The sequence below is a fragment of the Tenrec ecaudatus genome, chromosome 13 (genome assembly GCF_050624435.1).
Source record: "Tenrec ecaudatus isolate mTenEca1 chromosome 13, mTenEca1.hap1, whole genome shotgun sequence".
Classification (NCBI taxonomy): Eukaryota; Metazoa; Chordata; class Mammalia; order Afrosoricida; family Tenrecidae; genus Tenrec; species Tenrec ecaudatus.
Window position 1 is genome coordinate 85,548,959 of NC_134542.1, and position 24,295 is coordinate 85,573,253.

Consider the following 24,295-nt stretch of genomic DNA (forward strand, 5'->3'; position numbering starts at 1 on the left):
GTGACATATTAGAGAGGAATTTTTAAAGCATATTCTACTTAGACTTATGAAGCAGTATGAGTGGTGGTGATTATCCATGAAATTAGTAAAAATGGAAGAAGAAAATCAAAGAATAAGACAATTGTGAGTGCTAGATAAATTTAGACAGAGAATCAGAAAGTTAAAAGAACAAAAAGTGGCTAGAAATCATTCAGTTGAGTCACTTTTGTTTGCACATGAAAAGAAGTGAGTTCAATACGTTTAAGGTATTATATATGATATTCATGTATATGTACATAAATATTTTTAAAATATTACACTATGTTTCGAAATTATCTACTGAGTTATAAATATGTATTTGTGATCTGTCACTATGAAATATTAGAAAACCAATGCTTTAAGAAACATGTGATTTCATATAGCCTTCTACAAAAATCTTCATGGAAAAATAAGCAATCATCACATCCCAAAATGGAATAACTAAATGTTAAAAATAAATAGTCCATATCACAGAATTATGGAACTACTTTTTTACTGGCAGTTTAGTGCCAGCACACATAAAATATTACAATGGGAAATTATCTTTTGATCAATATGCATCAAATCTATATTTGCCAAAAATGTTCATTGTAGGATTTTTATATTTATAAATTGTATCATGATTGGTGACATTTAGAATGAAATATGATTATTTTAAATGATAGCATCAATAAACTATATAATTTTTAAACCTTGTGATAATTTGAAGCCATATTTTATTTTAGGTTATGATATTATAATAATATTTTGCCCATGTTTATAATACAGGGAATATATTTTATCTTTATGTCCTTTATTATGTTACTCCACAAATCATTGATTAGATGTCTTCAATGTTCTAACCATTATGCAAGCTGTAACCCCTCCTCTAAAGTGCTCTCAGTGTTGCACTTAAAAATAATAATCATCAAATGCCACAGACTTGAAAAATGTTGAGTGTGAGTGTTGAAAGAAAAGAAAGGGCAAAAACCTTTCTTCTATCAGTTCCCCACAACAATACATAAATTCATTAGGTGGACCCAGAGATTCTATGTATGAGCGTGTGTGCCTGAGCACATGTGTGCACATGTGTGCAATAGAGCATACGATGAACAATTAAAACAACACTTGCTTTGTACATGCTACAGAATAAAAAGTAGACATGACAGAAATTATATTTTACTTCCCAATATTCCCCAGAGAGTCACATTTAGAAATCATCATACTACTCTAGTTTCTTTTTTATTTAAAACAGTTTATTAGGGACTCATACAACTCTTATCACAATCCATACATACATCAACTGTATAAAGCACATCTGTACATTCTTTGCCCTCATCATTTTCAAAGCATTTGCTCTCCACTTAAGCCCTTTGCATCAAGTCCTCTTTTTTCCCCTCTCTCCCCGCTCCCCCCTCCCTCATGAGTCCTTGATAATTTATAAATTATTATTTTGTCATATCTTGCCCTGTCCAGCGTCTCTCTTTACCCCCTTTTCTGTTGTCTGTCCCCCAGGGAGGAGGTCACATGTAGATCCTTATAATCAGTTCCCTCTTTCCAACCCACTCACCCTCTACCCTCCCAGTATCACCCCTTTCACCCCTGGTCCTGAAAGTATCATCTGCCCTGGCTTCCCTGTGCCTCCAACTCCTATATGCACCAGTGTACATCTTCTGCTCTATCCAGACTTGCAAGGTAGAATTTGGACCACGGTAGTTGGGGGGGAGGAAGCATTTAGGAACTGGAGGAAAGCTGTATTCTTCATCGGTGCTAGGTCGCACTCCGACTGACTCATCTCCTCCCCTAGACCCCTCTGTGAGGGGATCTCCAGTGGCCGACAAATGGGCTTTGGGTCTCCACTCTGCACTTCCCCACTACTCTACTTTCTATGGGATGGATTCTATAGAGTGTAAATCCTATGTGTCTCAGAGTAATGTTTCACTCCTGGGGTTTTCAATATTTTATTTTTGGAAGTAGATTATGCAGTCAAATTATTTAACCATTTGTACCATGTAGGGAATCCTAAGAAATCAGTATTCCCATGGTGCACTGAGTTCCTGATGCTCTGGGACATGGCAGCTCCCCAAAACTAAAGCCACCTCTTCTAGTCTTTCATTTTACTGAGAAGTGCAGAGGAGGAAAGGAAAATTATGTCTAAATGTTTATTGAAAAAATCCAAGAAAGTAAGAAGAGAAACACCTATCACTATACATATTGAGATGTACACTTGAGAACAATTGTACCTGATGCCAATTTGCAGTAGGTTCTAGGGTTTTAAAATATAGAAGAAAATTAAAGAAAATGAACTAGTTGTTTGAACCCAAGTAAAATGGATCTAAAGAATAATTACTCTAATAATATTGGTAAAAGATGAACTCAAAGCATTTTTAATACTTTTAGTTCTAATTCTTTCTAATTTTTAGAAATAAATTAGGTTAAACATCTTCCTTTAAAAAAATTTAAACTCCCTATGCTATAACCTACTTTAATGTATAGTAAGAGAATGGTTCTAAAGCTTTCTCCCAGAAGGTTGCCACAGCAACATCACTCAATTTACATGCTTGTGACTGAGGGGGGGTAATAGAGGTAAAAAATGCAGTGGGCATGCAAAGTAATAGTGGAAGAAAGAAGAAGTTGTCTTTTCTTAGAAACGTTTAGAGTGTCAGAATCCCGACATAGTGCTGCTAACAGTTAGGATGGTCTTGAAGGCAGAGGGTGGAGGCAAACTAGTATAGTAGTTGATTTCCAAGGAAGCGATAACATCTCCAGGGGAACCAGGAAAAAAAGAGAAGATCAAATGCCAAACAAGCCAATAATCTCTGGTTTCACAGAATTCTGGTACACCTCCAGGAACCCTTACACAGAAGTGATGTTGCTCCTAAAAGATAGGAAAGGAATATGTACAGAAAAAGGTGATTTTGGAGGTAGGAGTAGGGGACAAAATATACCATAAGGGCTGTTCCATCACCAAAGAATTCCTAGAAGAAATTGCCACGCTACATGGAAGCTCAGATCACCTGCAGTCCCCATTTCCTTCTATGTCAGGTATTCACTCGTTTTAGCTATGTTTACACTGAACAGAGTCTGAAGAAAAACGGACTTGAAACATGTTCAGCATTGAATTTAACCATATAAAGAGGCAGTGCTTTTTAAAGATATCTTATCTCTACTTCTATGGGTGGCTCCTACTTTTAGAGTTTGATTCCCAGATACTTACAACTGCCCACTGGCTGACCTCCAAAATCATTTTCTCCTCTCTTCAGAATTTCTTTTTCTCCACCAGATGGTCTCACCGCCATCCAGTCAATTCTGACTTTCAATAACCTGGCAGGGCGGTTCTGCCCTTCTGGATTTCTGAGACTCTTTGAAAAGTAGAAAATCTCATCTTTCTCCTGAAGGGCGGGGCTGGTGCTTTGGAATCCACATACATTGGACATGATGTCAGGAAGGACCAATCCCGGGAAAGGAGATCATGCTTGGTAAAGTGGCCCACATCAAACCAAACTCATTCTTACGGAGGAGTTAATGTTGACTCACAGCGACCCTATAGAGTAGAAATACCCTCCTGAGTTTTTCCCATTGTAATTGGTCGCAAGAGTAGAAAGGCCCGTATTTCTCCCCAGCAGTAACTGGTGGTTTCAAACTGCTGCCCTTGAGGTTCGCTGCCCACCTTGTCACCACTGCACGACCAGAGCTGCTCTTAAAGCAGAGGGACGGTGGAAAAGAAGGCTCATAAGATGCAGTCACACAGTGGCTGCAACCACGGGCACAAATCCAACAATGGTGACGAGGGCGCAGGGCTGAGTGGTGTTTGCTCTTTTGTACGGATGGTTTCTGTGAATGAGCACCAACTGGACAGCTCCTACCACACCCGCTGCTCTTCAGTTCACTCTGGCTCACGCCAACCCTGTGTGCTTGAGAGGACTCCGCAGAACTGTTACGGCTATAATCATCCTGAAGCATGGCACTAAGTCTTTCTTCCAAGATGCAGCAGGGTGAGTTTGAACCTCTGATCTCTCAAGTAGTAGCTGAGCATTTAGCCTAACCATGAGTGATTTCTTCTCCTATAAATTTCCTTTTTTTCTTTATTCACTGTGAAAACAAAAATCCCTTTATCCTGTCCACTTTTTGTAGTCATGGTAAATAACTTACTCAACCAGTAAGAAGAGATCGAATTTATTGGGATATTCTTGGCTTGTCTCTTTTTAGGCATTTGGGTTTCCCATTTAATACTCATGAGGCGCCCTGGCGATGCCGTGGTTACGCTTTGGGCTAGATCCGCGTGGTCGGCAGTTTGAAGTCACCGCAGCTCGGCCGAAGAAAGACTGGGCTTTCCACTCCGGTAAACAGTTACTGTCCCAGAAACCTGCAGGGCGTCGCGCGGTGAGTCAGCATGTTTGGTTTGGCTTCTGAAGGAGCCCACTGTGAGTTGGAATTGATTCAATGGCAGCAGGAGGGAAGAAGGACCCCGGGGCGATGTAGTGGGCTGTGCATTGGGCTGCTAACTCCAAGGTCAGTGGTTCAAATTCATCAATTTCTCTGTGGGATACGGATGAGGCTTTCTTCTCCTATAAAGATTTAGAGCCTGGGATCCCCCGTATCAGGTCCTTGGGAATTGGAATCAATTTGAGGACACTGAGTTTTTTTGTACGGATGAAGAAGCCCCAGCGGTGTTGTGGATTCCAGGTCAGGCTGCTAAAGGTCAGGCTATTCCAATTCCCAATCCACTCTGACCGAGGAAATAATCATTGTGAGACTAGTAGCTTCCATGATGGTTGACCGTTCCAGAAACCCTACGGAAAAGTTCTAATCTGTCCTAGAGTGCAGTTACGAACCTGGATCAATTTGATCTCACTGAAGTGGTTACTATGCTGTAATGTGCTTATTGTGATTTCTTTTTTAAAAAAATATCTTTTTATTGGGGGCTTTTACAGCTCTTATAACAATCTGTACATCAATTGTATCAAGCACATTTGTACATATGCTGCCATCATCATTTTAAAAACATTTTCTTTCTACTTGGTATCAGCTCCTCTTTTTTCCCTCCGTCCCCTCCCCTTCCATCCTTGTGACCCCTTGATAAATTATTATTATTTTAATTTCTTATACTGTCTGATGTCTCCCATTAACCACATTTTAGTCATTTGTTCCCAGGAGTGGGGTGGATGGGCAGTTAAATTCTTTTTTTAAAATGTTTTATTAGGGGCTCATACAACTCTTATCACAATCCATACATACATCAATTGTGAAAAGCACATCTGTACATTCATTGCCCTCATCATTTTCAAAGCATTTGCTCTCCACTTAAGCCCTTTGCATCAGGTCCTCTTTTTTCCCCTCCCTCCCCGCTCCCCCTTCTCTCATGAGCCCTTGATAATTTATTATTGTTTTGTCATATCTTGCCCTGTCTGACATTTCCCTCTCCCCCTTTTCTGTTGTCCAACCCCAGGGAAGAGGTCACATGTAGATTCTTGTAATCGGTTCCCTCTTTCCAATCCACTCTCCCTCTACCCTCCCAGTATTGCCACTCACACCTCTGGTCCTGAAGTTATCATCCACCCTGCATTCCCTGTGCCTCCAGCTCCTATCTGCACCAGTGTACATCCTGTGCTCTATCCAGACTTGCAAGGTAGAATTTGGATCATGATGGGGGGGTGGGCGGAGAGAAGCATTTAGGAACTAGAGGAAAGCTGTATTCTTCACCGGTGTTACATTGCACCCTGACTGACTCATCTCCTCCTCTGGACCCCTCTGCAAATGGGATCTCGAGTGGCCGACAAATGGGTTTGGGGTATCCACTCTGCACCTCCCCCTTCATTCACTATGGTAAGATTTTTTTGTTCTGATGATGCCTGATACCTGATCCCTTCGACACCTCATGAGTGTTACAGGAGTTATTACTCTTGGATAATGCCACAGGTAATGCACTAAAGAGCCAAAAAGTGAACTCAAAGGGCAGCATGCTTATAGTCAATAGTCACTACTCTCTCCTGATGAGCCCTGTTAAGGTCTCAGAATTATAAAGGGTGTTCATTCTCTGAAAAGAAAATTCTTTTTTATTTTTGAAGTTTTTAAATGCACTAGTAAGAAGAACTGAATATGATAGAGATTTCACATTGAGATGTTTGTCCCAGTCTCTCAAATGCCACCAAATACATGACTACTCCCTCCATTTTCACTAGTATTTTTCATTGACTGTCTACTCTGCTTCTATCAGTGATAGTACCACATGAGAATTCACATGTTATCTGTCTCTCTCACATTGCCCACCAGTCAGTAGTGCAGGTGGCTTAAGCTGCTCAGGGTGCTTCATTGCTCCCTCTGCTGGACTGTGGGTCACACAGAGAAAAGCATCTTCACATCTAAGAGTTTGACACGGTTCCTCACTTTCCTCCCAAGTATTGAGAAATTAGGAGTGACAAGCAATGGTCAGAGAACTTCAAGATCATGGTGGGTCAAGATCGGTAGGAAATAATGAAGGATTCTAATGAGGCTTTTCCAAATCATGACTAAAACATTTTTGTGTGTCTCCAATTATTTTCATATTGAAACCCAGAGGCAGTTATTTTTCCAAATCAATGGTTTGCAATTGCTACTGTGATGATCTAGTTTCTTCATAGAGCAGGCATTACGAATCCATGTGTACTATTTGTAAGCTGCTCATGGCATGTAGATTGCGAATGTTTTGTCCCACTGGAAACATTTCACCCTCTATATAAAGTGTTGACATGGTGAAGTGATTTACAGTGAAGATTATCTAAATGCAATGAATGACTATGAATAACTGTACAAGTGATTCAGGGAGCACTGCTGGGTATAGGGATTGGGGAAGTGAGACAGGGAAGGGGCGAGAGCAATAAAGGGAGCGTTATTAAGGCAGTGTCTATTGTAGGTCTTTAAATGTAATCCCACTGGTGAACTCTGAGAGCTAGGTTGAGGATGTGCCTCAGAGTTATTCTATCTAAGGGGCAAGAGGGCTCAACTATTTATATGCCAGTTGTTACAACTCATCGTTGATGGTTAAGTTCTGGTTGGAAGGGAACGGGTATATTTGCCTGTAGAGCATGTGAGGAGAGCAGCGGAGGCCAGAAGAGAAAGTCAAACGGACAGATTTAAGAGGCAGTGCACTAAAATCAAGAAGTGCCTTGCAACACTTAGGATGCGATTGAATGGGAGACAGAGATAAGAGCGAGAGCAATAGCTGAGAAGTCCATTAATTTGTAATAAGTGCCAGGCGCTGATGAATTCACCTTGATGGACTTTCTTTTGATGAAATGTGTTTTTCTGTTAGCTGCCATCCAATCAACCTCTGACTCAGTTACTCCATGCCCAACAAAACTGACATTACCCAGTCCTGTGCCGTCTCCCGACAAGGCACGCTTCAGACCACTGTGATCCATGGTTTTTTTTTTCATGGATGGATTTTTGTAAGATCATTAGGCTTTTTTTCTCTAGTCCAGATTAGTCTGGAAGCTCTGTGGTAAATTGTGAAGCACCAGAGCAACACAAAAGCCTCCACTGAGATGTGGGTAGCGGTTGCATATTACTGAGGAGTCCAAAGGATGTGTCTCATGAGAAAAGAAAAAACGCAACCACTGAACTATCATCAGCCCAATGACAGTGAACTTACATGCTTCCGGAGAATCAACCAAAATAACACAAAACGACTTGGTCAATACATTTTAAAAGAAAATAATCAAGGACAATTTTAGTGCCATAATTTTGCAAGCAGGAGGTAGAATAGATCAGTTTATAAGAAATTAATTACCATATATAGTCTGCAGAGTATCTTAAACCACATTTGTGCAAGTAGAGAAGCGTCTAATGAAGACAGTACACAGAATACACATCTCAGCTTTCCTAACACCGGTTTAATCACAGATTCAAGCATTATTCTATACTCTATCAGCATAGTGGAACAGAAATGCTACTTGCCACATCAAATTAATCACTCTTAAATATCATATGATGGGCATGATATTCCAGCAAAAATTATTTCAGGAGCATGCACACCATTCCCCATCCACTACTACCACTGTTTTCTTATTTGGATCCAATAGGGAAGACACACACCTGTGTGACATCATCACACTGCTTCTTGGAATAAATTGCATTATATTGTAAATGCATATTATGTCTTTAAAGTTTATTCGATATTTTTAAATTGATACATTAAAGTTTCTTTTAATATGAATTACTTAATGGCATTACTTATTATATCATCTAATACCTGTTTTAGAGGATCACTGTGAAAACTTTCCTGTGTCTCTGGGGAAGAGAGAATGATATATATTGTCCTTTCTGATAACAAAATCTCTGAGACTTGTTTTTCTCATACTGGCTGAAAGCAGTTGGGAACAAACATTCCGAATTAAATTTTCATGTAGCATATTAGCTATTGGGAGCATTATTTAGGTAAGTTATTTCTAACTTTATTTTTATTGTCTTTCCTACTTAGATTTCTGTTGTAAAGGGCTAAAGTTTTCATGTATGAAATGATGAAGTGTAAATAAATTCTAAAGTAAAAATATTTTTGGACCATGGTAATCATTTAAATAACTACAGATTGGAGTATCTGTAGAGACACATGGCATTATATAGAATAAATCCACTTACTCTCTTGATGCTGAGCTCAGAGCATGAAAATCATGACTCTGCCTTTGCTACTACGAGTCCTTTTATGGTGATGTGACTGACAGCCCAAAGAGAAGGCACACAACAAAAATATGGCCCCTTGAGAGCATGAAGAAGAAGGATACTAACTCAACCCAACATAGTCAGTTATGTGTTGGGCTGCTAACCACAAGAAGGCTATTTTCCACACCTAGTAACCTACAGAAGGGGACTCAAATCCAGTGAGGCAGAATTTGACATTTCAGTTGTGTTGGCTCATCACACCCTCAGAGTAATCTCACGAGGCAGAACTTCATGGCCTCATTTGGTAGCGGCCAAGGACATTTTCTTTTTCTTTTTTTTGACAGTTTTGTTGCCACTTCACATATCATATAATTCAATACTTCAGTCATCATCACCCCAATAAATTTTAGAACAATTTCTTCTTCCTTGTACTCATTGTTATGCATATAATTAATCTTTTTTTTTAAAGTGTGGCAAAATATACACAATGAAACAATATCCAGTTCAACTTTTGCATGTATAATTCAGTACCTTTGATTATGTTGTACAACCATTATTGATATTCTTTTCCTAATTATTCCACCATAATTAACATAAATGCAATAGCCCAGAAGCAAAATTTTTTTCTTTTTCACCCATGGTAACCAATGATCAAGTTTGGTTTCGTTTTTGTAAAACTAATTCGCTTGACACAATAATTTTTTTAACTAATTATCTTGATACATATACCATATACTCCCATAGGTTAAACAGTGTCTGGGGTCTTAAAGTGCTGTATTCGAAGAAGCAGCCATCTAAATGAGATGTCAACTAAGTCCACATGGAAGAAGCACACCATCATCAGTCACAAAAGGATTGTAAATTATATAATCCCTCCTGAAGTCGAAGGATGGATTAGTATCAGAGGCTAAATTGTGAGAATTGGGTTTTCAGAAGACTACAGATGACAATGGGAAACCAGGATACATTTGTGGGAACTACATAGGAAATAAGCCTCTAGCGACCTCCCTCTATCCATAATTGAAGTTTGGCAGGAAAGTGGTTACTAAACAGAGTACTTGGAGAGATGATTGTAGAAGATAAAAGAGTATAAACCTGACTTGAGCAGTTAAAACCTTGTCAGTTGATGCATGCTGCACCTGATAAGGTTTTCAACATTTTCTGTTTCAGCTTTGGCTTTTCGTTTGTTCATATTAGGGTTTATCTCAGAGGTGTCATTTCTTTTGGGGTCAGTCACCCTCTTGATGTTGTGTTGTATGTTTTTCTGTTCTTTGGTCTATGAAACTCAGGATTGATTAATCTACAGAGACAGCACGGGGTTCAGTGGGGTACAGTGGTGGTGGTGCTGGAGTATAAGGTAGATGATTCCAAGGAGTCAAGGAAAGAAAGCATGTTTACAAACTGATTGTGGTAGCAATTGATGTGATTGAACTATGGAATGATATGATATATGTATTAACTTCCATTTAATTTATTAATAAATTATTAATAAAATTAATAAATAAAATGCAAAAACTTGTAGCTACATCATCACAATCAGTTGTAATGCTCCCTTTCTCTTCCCATATTCATTGTTTGCTTTCCAATTCCCCTTACCTCACCCCACCAATTCTGGGATTAAACCTTTATATCAGTTATTGTCTCGACACATCCACTCCTGTGTGTCTCAAACTGGGAAACCCAACATAAACAATAAAAAACAAAATGAAACAGAAAGGAGAAAATAATATCAAGATTAAAAGTAAGCAAGAAAAAACCACCAACAATATTTAAAAAGCCAGAGAAGAAATTTCTGTTGTGGAACAAGCAAGGAATATTTGAGCCCATAACAAATCTAGGTGGGGTCAAAAGGGAGGTGAGATGACCAAGTACCCTATTATACCACGGTTCGATCCACCAAAATCAAGTTTCCAATAATCTCTGTCTGAGAGTAAAGCTATGGGCAGAGGGGATCTGCCAGAGGCTGACTCTGACTAGCTATTCTGCCGATGGACTTTGGGCTTCCACTGTTCTCCCATGGCCTTCTACAAGTTGGTGTTCACAATTTAAGCTCTGGTGCTTTTCCCTTCATCATATTTGAATTTTGTTATCATCATCTTTGGATCACACAGACTAGTGTGCTTCTTCTGAATGGACTTAGTTGACATCTCTCTTAGATGTTTGCTTACTTGAATACAAGCCTTTAAGTTGCCAGACAATATTCCAATTGATAGCCGTGCACGATATGCTTTCTTCACTATACTTTGCTGTAGCACCCTTATCTTAATTGATCTCTTCATGAAGGTAAATATCAAGCAGGGGCATGTTATAAGAACTCACTGTTCTTGGAGTGGAGCCAGAATTATGTGGGAACCAAGAATTCATTTGCTTGTCCCTGGTTATGAAAGATTCTGGGTTACTTTGGCAGTCACATTATGACAAAAACAAGAGTCAAGAACAACAAAAACAAACAAGAAAAAACATTGTCAATCATCCCTCTGGGCTATAAGGCAATTGCATTGACAACATCAATAGTTTATCCGAAGGCATAGAATTTAAGGTACTCGATATGAGGAGTTTATGCGAGCATAGGCCAACTGCAGGCTTCAACCCATGAGCTGTTGCTTTGTACAGATTGATTTCTTAATTGCTTGAGCTCTGTTTATATTGAGCATGGGGGTTGGTACTAGGGGAAATTTTCCTGTTGTTTCTTACAATGGGAGATACTTGTCTATCAGATTAAAACCTGTTATATTAATGCAAGAGGAGTACTGAGGTACTAAATACATGGTGTTTCTTGGTCCCTTTTATTGGACACCTACTAAACCAGGGGTCCCACCCAAAGTCCAACGGCTGCCATTTCCACAGTCTTGGGGTGGGCATCCTTTGCTTCATCTCCCATCAGAATATTTCAGTCCAAGGGTCCGGGTAGCTTTGAGGTAGGACCCAGTTCGTTCAGTTGGGTTTTCACGTTGGGTCCTTCTGATGAGGCCCTTGGGGGATTACATGTTGCCTGTAAGGCTAGCTTCTAAGGCCATCATAGTGCTTAGTCCATGGTGTGGTTCACTGAGAGTTTGGTAGAAACATATTTAAAGTGTCTACTCAGGGACATAGAACCAGGTTATTCTCCTCTTATATTCCCTACACTTAAAGTTAGCACCGCTTCCAGATGTGTGGTTGTTCCTCCCTGTTTACCCACCAACATAAAGATCACTGCCTACTCTGAAACATAGTTGCTTCCCTCCCTGTGGTGGGCTCAGGGTGAGGAGCAAGTGAAACCTTGCGGATGAAGATCAAGGATTGTAGCTTTCCATTATAGGATGGATTACAACTCAATGTAAGGAAGACCCAAATCCTCACAACTGAACCAATAGATAGCATCATGATAAAAGGAGAAAAGTTTAACTTGCCGTGGATTTTGTCTGGGTTGGATCCACATTAAATGCTCCTGGAAGCAATAGATCAAAAGACCTATTAAAGTAGGTAAATCTGCTGCACAAGACCTCTTCAGAGTATTGAAGAGCAAGGATGCTACTTTGAGTACTGTGGTGGGCCTGACCCAAGCCATGGTAATCTCCATTGCATCTTATGCATGTAAAAGTCACTGAATAAAGAAGACCGTAGAAGGACTGATGCACTTGAATTGAGGTGCTGGAGAAGAAAACTGAAAATATCATGGACTGCTAACAGGATCTGTCTTGGATAAAGTAAGGCCAGAGTGCTGCTCCTTAGAGGCAGGAATGGCAAGATTTTGTTTTACGTACTCTGCACATACTGCCAAGAGAGCCCAGTTCCCAGAGAAGGACTTCCTGTTTGGTAAATTGGAAGGACAGAGAAGAAGAGGAATGCCTTCAATGAGATGGATCAGCACAGTGGCTCCATCCATGGTCTCAGCCATTGGAATGATTGTGAGGGTGGCAGTGGACCACGGAGCATTTAGTTCTATTGTGCACAGGGTTGCTATGGGTCAGGGCTGACTTGATGGGACCTAACAACAACAAAAATGATGCAATGTCCCTACAGGGATTAGTTGTTTTGTGTCCTGACCCAGTGAGCCATGATTTTCCATTGACGCTAACAGGGGCCAGTCCTTCAGAGGTTTAGGGGAACTCATTACCGTCATGAAGAGTCTTGGAGCAAAGCGTATTATTTGAAATCTATATCCCTGTACTGAGACTCTCCTAGATCTAGAAGAGGGAATTGTCACACTGAGGACGCATGAGTTGATGTAGCCCAGCAGCAGAGGCCAGATCCGGTGTGACCTATAGCAGAACAGATGCCACTGGAGAAGCTGTGCAGACCCCAGGCAGCAGTGCGGCAGCCAGAGATAGACAATCATACATGGCCTATAAAAGGGCTTGCTAATATGACAACACTGAGAGAGAACTGTCCCGGTGGAAATCTGTCCTGATCAAGAACAGCATCTGCCTTATAAGTTGTATCATGTTACTTTCAAGTTGATCCTGACCCTTATTATTAGCCTGTTACTTCCTAATAAATTACCTAATGGTCTATAACAAAAGAATATAAACAAGCAAAAAATATTAGGTGTATTAACATAGATTCAAATCCTGGTGACTATAAAGCACAAAAAGCCTCATAATGACACCTCTAACACAGACCATTAATTGTTTCACTTCATTTAAAACATTTTTCATGGAATGTGACATTTTATTCTCCTCTGCCTTCAAATAATAGTTCCTTTTGTTTGTTTGTTTTCAGCTGTGCAATAGGAAATCATTCCATGTGTGTTGTGTCTATGATTTTGGAAACAGAGATCAGATTCATTAGGAAGATAGCTCCAAAGGCCAGGTTGAAGAGTTCAAGAAGATCATTGAGCTGACTTTGTTAGTAGAATTAGATGATGGCTATTTTTAAAAAGCACAACACCGGTATTAGATAGTTTCAGCACAGTGGCCACGTAAGAAATTGAGTCAGCACATCTCTGCTCTACAGCTTGGGTGTAATTGTGTGCTATCTATTGTTCTACTCTAATTGACGCTGCTAGTGTGAGTGAGTGAGTCCGTGCATTGTCATTTATGTTGAAATAACAAGTACTTTCACGGACAGAAGATCCCATCACAAGAAAATGCTGGTGGCTAAAAGTAAGTGGTTACTATTTTCCAGGTTCACTTGATTTCCTGCACCTGTTCACTGACAGTAATAGAAGTTTCACAGGTCATGGGAACTGCATTTAAAGTGCTGGCTTGTCATTATTTGGACAAAGATGCCCGAGGAAAATGCTACATGCCATTACAGTCAAAATCCTGCTAACAGGATAGATTTTTGCTGCGATTGAATTTGAAGAAGAAGCCACAGGTAATGGGTTCACCTACACACTTATGATTACCAGTGGGGTGATGCCTTAAGAAACACTGGAAACTACCTGAAGCCACCCTTGATATTGTGACCAAATTAATCTTTAGGCCTCTGCATCATATTTCACATAGGGTAGTTTTTTAATATCAACCAAATCAGAATCTCTGGGAATGGAACCCAGAAATGTGCATGTTTAGCAAGCATGTCATGCATGTGAACATGGCATTAGACAAACAACAACCATTCTAACTAGGGTAATCTCATAAATGCATGCCACCTTGATGAAAAATAAGCTATCTGCCCTTATTCTTCCGACCCTGGGCGGTGCAAGCGGTTAACACATTCATCTGCTGAGGTTAAAGGTTCAAGTCCAACCAGAGATATCTTGGACAAAGAGAACACTAAGACACCGACCTTTGTGATGCCCAAGCATTATGGTAGGATTCCAAGTATTTCATTAGCTAAATAGCAACCAAAGGTTTCCATGCACTAAACTTATAACCACTTAATCAAGAAATTGTATTAGAAATCAAATATAATTGATATAGCAAATCGTCCTCAAGATGGTGTGAATATCTATAATACAATATATGCTACTGTACAATGTAATTTCAATGGAAATACAGCAGAGCAAAGCACATTCAGAAATCTTTTCCCTTTCTTTATTTCACTTTTTTACTCACCCACGGACATTTTCTCTATATTAAGCATCTATTACGAGTACAGCTCTACACAAACTCAAAAAAACAAACTCACTCCATTGAGTGAAGTCTGACTCACAGTAACCCCACAGGTCAGGATAGAACTGTGCTGTGGATTTCCTAGACTGCAGTTTTTAATGGGTGTAGAAAACCTCATCTTTGTCCTTCAGAGAAGCTGCTGGTTTTAAACTGCTGGCCTTGTGGTTAGCAGCAAAATGCATAGCCAGAATGCCACCAAGGCCCAAGACACTTCGAATTGAAGGAAGAAACAATAATCTGATACAAACTTAATTGTGTGGATTTGGGAGCGCCTACATTTGGAAAGATGCTACTTGATTTTATTGTAATGTTTCATATAAATTGCTCTGATGACTATGAATGCATGTAACCCTATGAGATAGGCATGTAACCCTATGAGATAGACATGCTTGGTTCATTTTATACAGAAAGCAAACTGTGAGGTAAGATGACCAACAGCCAGTCAGATTTCAGATGCTCTCAACTGTTATGCTATATTATGCTGATTTCCATATGAGGTAGCAAAACAGTAAAATGAAATCATACTTATGCATAATTCCTTACTATGCTCTTTGCCCTGCATCTTTTTTTAAGGAATATTACAGACTTTGGGGGTTAATCTTGATAGTCTTCTATGTGCTATTATTACCTTACGAACTATTTTTTAAGTTTTTCAAAAATCAAATTAAAATTTATGCTTTGGTGCTGTGTATTCTCACTGGTAAATGTAAACAACGATCATTTACAGTTTATGAAAGCCACAGTGAAACCTAAGGCACACTAGAGCTAAAAGCAGAATGCTAAGAACGTTTTATTAAATGTATAACCTGAAGACAGCCGTCAATGTTGGTGTGACTTGTGTGTTACTGTGATTCTGGAAGTTATGCTACCAATTTGTACAAGGCCAGAAGGGCCCATCATGGTGGACAGGTTACAAGAGCTTCCAGACTGAAACAGCTAGACATATGGGACAAACAAATGACTTCTGAAAGATTAGTCACTGAAAACTTTTCGAACAGAAAGGGGAGCAGCGTCTGACATAGTGTCAGAAAACGAGCTCCGACGCTTGGAGGGAATTCCAAATACGACTCGGGAAGCTTCTTCCCTCCTCACAGTTGAGTCATCTTAACGACACGAGGGGAGCAAAACTTCCAGCACCTTCATTCGCTTATGTAGCACTTCCCCAAGTGAGAAGAAACGGTTACATATAGCCATTAAGAACCAGAATAGGGAAATTATGAAGTATACATCTTTTTCATTGGAAGCCTTTGAAAATGAGAAGGACATCAAGGTTGATGTTTTAGGTATTAGTGAGTTGAAATCATTACTGGATTGATGGCTTTCAATAGGGGAAGTCTAGGGCTTACAACTCTGGGAATGACAGAAATCCCTCCTCCCATAAAGGAGACAAGGATCCCTGATGGTAGTGAGGTTAGGCTTTGGGTTACTATGTGAAGGTTGGTGGTTCCAACACAATATCCACTCCATGGAAAAAGATGAAGTTATCTGCTCCCATAAAGCAACCTTATATATGATCACTATGGGTCACAACTGTCTCAAAGGCAGAGGGCTTGGTTTTGCCTGATTATAAGGAAGTCCTGTTAATCCCACTAATATTCAAATTTACATGTCAATGATTAATTTCCACGATGAAAAAAATGAAGATTTTAGCCAAATTTTATCGGCTGAAATTGTTCAAACACACAATCAAAATGCATAGGTAACTGCCAATGATTGGAATATAAAAGTTGGAAATAAAAAATAGGAATCGGTAACTGGAAACTATGGCCTTATTCATCAAAGCAATATCTGAGATTGCACAAGAGAATTTTTCAACATCTTCTTTGAAAATTCCTCTTCTCGATAACATAAACAGTTACTATACACACGGATCTCACCAGAAGGGATACCTAGGAATCAAATCAGTCACATCTCTAGAAGTGCTGAAAAGACTCGTCTCATCAGTCAGAAGACTGACTGCCACCCAGACCGTCAGCAGTTCAAGTGGAAGCGGATCATTAGAGCTTGTCTGTGAGAGTCTGAACAGAGTGTACCACGTCAGAGTTGAAGAACATAGCAAGAATAGACTTGACTCTGAATACTAAAGACCAAAGACCAGAAGAATTGTGAGATAGCATACAAGAAGGAAACCAAGTCATTAAGAAGGCAGGAAAGAGAGAAAATACCAAAATTAATGTCAGAAAAGAAACTTGTTCTTAAGTGTAGATTAGCTCAAATGATGGAAGAAATAAAATAAAAAGCTTTGAGCAGAAGATGTTAAAGAGTGGCTAAAGAATAAAACATGCAAAGAATTTGAATCAGAAAAATCATAAAGAAAGACTATGCTCAGCATGATAGATTTTGTGCCAACTTAGCTGGGCCAAGATTCTCGGGTTTGGCAGTTAAAGATGAGCACTATGTGAGCTAATATGATATAATCAACTCCATAATAAAAACAGTTCTGAGCTGTCATCAGTACTAAAAGGATTAGGGGTGTGATCCACTTCCTATATAAAAGGGTGTGTGGAAAAGTTTCTTGCTGTGTTCTAGATCTGGAGTCTGCATCTGGCCCACTGAGTTCGGGCTCTCATCCTGCAACATTGCCTGATGATCTCCAAAGCCATCAGTGGCCTGCTATATGAACTATGATTTGACTCACTGACCTTGGATTAATTTGCTTCTCCTGTTCCAAGCCTGGCCTACTGATCTTGGGTTCCTACCCATCTACAGCCATCAGCCTGTGATCTTCCTGTCAATATTGGTTTCATAATTCCCCCAAACTATGCAAGTTAGTACAAGCTTCCATATTAACATATGATCCACACACTTGGAACTTAACTGATTTAGATACAACCGACTAATTTTTAAAACCATGCCAGCCATTTTCCTGCTATAAATATCTCTCCAACATACTAGAGAATCTAGTCCAACATACTCAGTATTTCTCAAACCAAAAGAACTGTATAACCAGTTGACCCCTCAAGTTTTAATACTGAAAGATTCGATGAGCAAATTAATGAGTAACAGAGAAATCTTCAAAAGAATATGGAAGAATAGACCAAGTAATTGTACAATAAGAATTGGTTTTAAGTTCAGCCATATCAGGATGTAGCATATGACCAAGAACCGATGGTATTGAAGGAAATGGTTCCAGCTGCCCTTATATGCATTGGGGAAAAGCAAAGCTCCAGACACTGAGAAAATACCAAGTACAATACTTCAGTTAGTGTAATACTGGAAGCAATCATTCTTCTATGCCAAGAATTTGGAAAATAATTATCTGGAATACCAATAACCAACTAGAAGAGATGTATATTCGCTATGTATTCAAAGAAAGATAATGCAGTAGAATTTAGAGAGTATCTAAAAGTATCATTAGCATGACATACAAATAAATTTTGCTGTAGATAACTAACAAAACAAATTTTGCTGGAGATAACTAAATATATATATTGCAAAAAGGAACGCCTAGAAATTCAAGCTGAGAAGAGGATGTGGAGGCAGAGATATCACTGTTGATGTTAGATGATGAATCTTTGATTTACACATAGAATATTAGAAATATGGTTATGTTTTATTGACTATGCAATGTCATTCAGCTGTGGAGATCATATGAATTTTGGATAGCATTATGAATAACAAGCATTCTAGAAGATTTTATTATGCTCATGTTGAACTTGGACATAGAACAAAAGGCAATTGTTCAAATAGTATGAGGGACACCGTACACTATAAAATCAGGAAAGGTGTGTACTGGGATTATATTCCTTATTTATTAAAGCTGTAGGCTGAGCAAATGACCTAAGAACTCATCTATACAAAGAAGAATGTGCTGTCGGAATTGAAAGAAGATTCATTTACAGCCTACAATGTGTAGATGATACAATCTGTGTCCCTGAAAACCAAGAGGATGGGTTGAAAAAAAACAACAACCAAGAGAACTTGAAGCACTTACTCATGAAGATGAAAGACTATGACCCTCAAGTTCTATTACAACTTGATATAAACAAACTAAAATCCTCACACCTGGGCCAATAGGCAATATAAGGATAATAAAGAAAATATTGAAATTAGCACGGACTTCATATTGTTTGGATTCTTAATAAACAAGAATGGCAGGTGCTGTTGTCAAGAAATCACACAATGATTATATTGGATATGTCTGGTGCAAAAGCCTAGGATTCCTACTCCCATGAAGAGTTAGGGTTTGGAAACCCACCACGTCGGTTGCACTCCATCCTTTCTAGAGTTGCTATGAGTAGGTTGAGGTTTAGTTATTTGGGCTGCAAAGGGTGTCTTTAAAAGGTTAAAAAGTGAAGTGTCACTTTTAACACTAAGGTGTGCCTGACTGAAGTCATAGGATTTTCAATCGCCTCCTGGACAATTAATGAATATAATTGATGTATTTGAATTATGATGTTGATAAAGAATATTGAATATAGTGGTTACAAACTGGGCTGTTAATGGTCAGGTCAGTAGCTCAAAACCAACAGCCCCTCTGGAAGTGAAAGACAAGGCTTTCTACTAGAAAGTCCCAGAAGGCAACAGAGGCACTTCGACCCTGTCCGATAAGGGTCATGATGAGTCAGAATTGACTCTAGGGCAGGGAGTTTGGTTGATGGATTTCCAGAAAAAGAATGAATCTATTTTGGGATAAGTAGAGCCAGAATGTTCCTTAGAAGGGATGATGGTGAACCTTCATCTCACATGTTATCAAGAGGAACCAAACCCTGGAGAAAGACATTATATTTTATTAAGTAGGTGTCAACTAAAAATGGAAGACTCTCAATTAAGACTGACACACTAGTGAAAAAAGTGGCTTACATAGAAGTAATTGTGAAGATAGTGCAGGAACAAGCCATTTTTCATTCTACTGCATGAGTGGGAATGGGATGGCAAAAACAATTAGAGGACACCTAACAATAATTTTGAAGAAACTACAGCTCAGAAAAATGGAAAAAATTATGTTTGTTAATTTACTTTGTAGTTGACATTAGTCAACTTTTAGCTTCTCAGTGTCTTTGTCCCCTCCCTAATAGCACCTCAATTTCCTACTGAGGAATCAGCCTCTCCCTCACTTTGTTTCCATTCAAATGGAGCAATCAATTGACAAAGTCACAGCCAAACGAGCCCTCCTTTCTTTCGGCCTAGAATGCATGAACCCCCAGTGTATCATCACTCTTGGGAACCCTCACTTTAGAGACACCGCCTCCTAAGAAATACAGTCAAGGAATAAAGAGCATTTTCAGGTAATCTCTCTGGCTCAGGCATGATTGCATTAGTTAGTATTGTCTTGATAACCACTGAGAATCAGTTTTAATCTTATTGGCTTTTCCTTCTTTCTCTCCCTTCCTAAAAGTAATTGGTTTAGAATTAATTCTTCTCAGTCTCCAAAATTCCATAAACTTTTCCAGTGTACTACATCTCATTTAATTAGCCAGACGTGAACTCTTTTACTTAGAAACTGAAATTTGTCATTTATACATTTATTTATATGCAGACATATTAAATTCCTTTGTTCAAGGGCATTCCTTTGTCCTTAGTAGGAAAAGGACCTGAGACTATTAACCAAGTCACCGTGCTTCTGAATGTTTACATAGTGCCGTGGGCTTCCTAACACCCAAACTCATACTGCATGGATTAAAAACAACAAACTCATTGCCATGAGCTGATTCCAACTCATAGTGGCTCTTTGGACAGTGCAGAACCGCCCCTGTGAGTTTCCAAGATCGCAACTTGTACATGAGTAGAAAGCCTCATTTTTCTCTCTCAGAGTGGCTGGTGTACTCAAAACGCTGACTTTTCAGTAAATAGCCGAACTGAAGCACCACGCCACCAGAGTTCAAGCATTCTTACTGTCCAAACACTCCAGGAGTGAATAGACCCCGCAATATTGCCTTATATATATTCTTTTCTTACTCTTAGCTTTTCTTGCTCAAACTCAATTAAATTTAGTAGCAAATAATGACAAAGGGATAGTTTTCATAATATGCATGTTCCCCATGAGGCGGGCATCCAGAAACGCTCTGTTAGTGCACCCAGTTGGGAAAGCTCTCTCTGGTCACAGTGAATTTTTTCATAAAAGCAGTTTCCTTTGAACTTCATTTTTTGTGGTGGCTGATTTAAGCTGTGAAATTCTGCTTCCTCCTTGGGAAAAAAGTCACAGAAACTGTTCTGATGTTAAACAGCTCACAAGGACAGTGTTAGGGGAAAATCTCAAGTGTACGAGTGGTTTTCTCATTTCCAAAAAGGTGAAATGTCAATTGATGACAAACCTCATTCTGGACATCCTTCGACTTCCTGAAATGACAAAAATGTTGACTTGTAGTGTCTGTGGAGTTTGTTCAGCTGTGTCAGACTGTCAATCAAGCTTTTTATTTAGAGGTTCCGAAAACATTGCATAACATTGTGCAACCACAAATGTCAGATTTGTGGCAGATTTGGGACTGGTTTTGCCACCACGATAATGCACCTGCTCATGCAGTCATCTCAGTGTGTCACATTTTGACAAAAAACAGCAGGCCATTTTTGTCCCACACACCTTACTCACTGACCCTGCTCTATGTGACTTCTTTTTATTGCTATGAATAAAGAGGGACTTGAAAGGATAGTGATTTGATGATGCAGATGAGGTGAAGAAAAAAACGAAGGAGGTGCTGTCAGCCATCCAAATACATGAGTTTGAAAAATGTTCCAAGAATGGAATCACAGATTTGGCAAATGTATTAAGTGTAATGAAGAGTACTTTGGAAGTGATCATTTTTTTGTAATATATATATATGTATATTTGAAAAAAATTCTATGTTTTGGCGGATACCCTCTCTTATACTTTATGATAAGACTATACACAAAAAGTATATATATAGAGAGAAAGGGGCTTCAAATTTTCTATTTAGCTAAGAACACCAAGATGACATTTTTTCTAGGAAAATATAAAGTAGTCTGATGGATAATTTTATCATATTAACAATCACTGTTTTACTAAGAAGCTATCTTAGAGATCATCTAGTCCCAAATTCATATATTTATGAATGGGGAAACAGAGGCCAGCCCAGTAAAAGCACTCATACAAATGCATGGATTCTTATTAGGTGTCTTATGAATTCAGGGCTAGTGATTGCCCTATTACTCCACACATAGGGTTGCCAAAGAATGAAAATGTAATTTTGTCTTTGGTAATGTTATTGCTTATTTCAAAAATTACATTTATCGACATTTCTAATAATTACAATTCATCGTAATTTATTAGACTCTATCCATTTAATATGATGTTAAGTGAAAAAACATATTGTTTCTAGGGCTAGAAGTAAAAATTATTGCTGTAAAAAAAAGCCTCTATCATCAGTGCATGGCTGCAAACAAGTGCTTTCAGTAACAACTTGTCTTGGTCTCATGAGGGTGTCTTCGCAAAGAATGTCCACTCAAAACCATGGCTCCCAAGGGGATCTGCTGGGCCAGTGACATTCAGACAGAGAGGTCTTCTGAGAAGATTATGGTACCTTTTTTTCATTGATTTGTTTGTTTGGGTTTTTATTTTCTAGGGCTCATCTCGATACCTTTTCTCAAAGGGACAAGATGATCGCTTAGTATAAATAAGTTTTAAGAATATTGGTGTGTTAGTCTGGGTAGACTAAACAAATTCATAAACATGCATAGGTATATAAGGGAGAGGTTTGTATAGAAGAGTAATTGAGCATTGAGAAACATCCCAGTCTAGTCCAGATCAAGTCCATAAGTCTGACATTAGCCCATATGTCTGATACCAATCTATAAGGTCATCTTCAGACTCACAAAACACATACAATGAAGCTGAATGTAGGATGATCACAGGTCAGTTGGTAGATTTGGATCCAGTGTAATTGGAAACATCTCAGCACTGGCAGGGGTCTCTCTGTGGCTTCTCCAACTTCCAAAGTCTGGTTGTGTCCATGTGGCTTGTCTTCTGCAATGTCTTAGCAGAGAGTAGCAGAGAGACAGGGTGTCTTCCGCCTCCAAGGAGGAAGTACCAGATTTCCCAGAATTCTCAGAAGGCCATGCCCACACAGCAGTCTCATTGGCTATCTCCAGACTGACAGCCTAAACTCCACCCCCTACACTCTTAATCCTTAAATTGACACCAGATTAGGCGACTGCCACAAATTTCCTGTGGAAGCCACAACTGCAGTTTTGCCGTGCTATAAATCAAGCGTGTAGAATTATTTGGTGAAGATTTAAAGAGATGGAAACCCCTGCCTCAAAATAAAGAGACCCAGATGGAGGATGTGTTTAGAAACAATAACTTCACATTTTTTTCCCATAAAGGTATCTTGTTTTTGTAGCAATACTTTTCCTTTTGCCTTTGCATATAGTTATGCTATCAGGGAGTGGTTTTGAGTGTCCTGTTGTACTGAACATAAAGCAATCCTGTGGGCTTACAGAAGCCTGTACTCAAGAATTCTGATGTAAGAATGCAGAGGCAAAGTGAGATGGGAAATTACTCCAAGCGAAAAGCAAATGTCTCAGCGTTGAATCTAAAAATGAATTCTGTGGATCCCTGTTTGACAGAGAGAGGGAAGGCGCGATGAGAACTATTACAAAGGAAACGATCCGTGGCACTTCACTAGAGTCTTTGTACATAAAAGCTATCACTGTGCTCAGACAAGTGGAGAAGGCCACATTGTTCGTAGGAGGACAGGAAGTCATTCTGAAATAGTGAAGAATAAACTGTATGGATGAAATCCTTATATCTATGAGAGCTATATTTTAAGGATTTAAATTGTTTTTCAAGACCCTACCAATTTAATATGCAATATTTTTAACTTTCAGGGAAGTAAAAGCCTGATATAATACCTGGACAGACTAAAGGGGCAGGGGAAAGAAGAATGAAATGAAACTTTCTTTAACAATCCTTTTCTGCTTTGAAAATATTTAACATAAGAGCTTTTTTTATATATTAAATGCTCTGAACATTTTAAATCAATTTGACATTGAATTTCAGAAAATTTATAGCTTGTAAAGCTACTAATATTTATTATGCCACTATAGATTTCAGCTGAATTACTTTCTGTACCATTTGAATCGGCAGAGCTGTTGACATTAAATTATATCGATGCTACATTTTTACATGAAGAAATGACATGTGGTGCTATCATTTTCTGACTGTTCCAAATATATTCATTAATTATAGAGACTTAGTAGATTATTCTTAGGTACCTGGGCACCAAGAATTAACAATTTATATAGTGATTACTTCACAGCTTTCCAGAGAATTGAATAGAGTGATCACCTCATAACTGACACCATGGTCTACTAGACATTTCATGTTTCAGTTCTGTACAAAAGTTAGCTAATGGCTAGCACACCATTTATAATGCTGTTGACTTTCAAATTACATTTTTTTGCTAAGTTCTCTACCAGAATTTAACAGCAAAGTTGGCAAATCTCCTGGTGAGAGAACCCGCTCACAATTATTATTTCACCTGGTTCTTACTGTGAAGGAGGCAGGAGGGATTTAATATAGCAAGGTGATATCACCAGTAACTGGTCAAGTGTCGAGTAGGCATCAGACTAAAAATTCTGCTCCAAAAATGTTAGATGTTTGATAATCTTCAGAATCTTCAGACCTTTGCCAAAATATTTTTGTTACTTGTGAAATGAAATTTTTA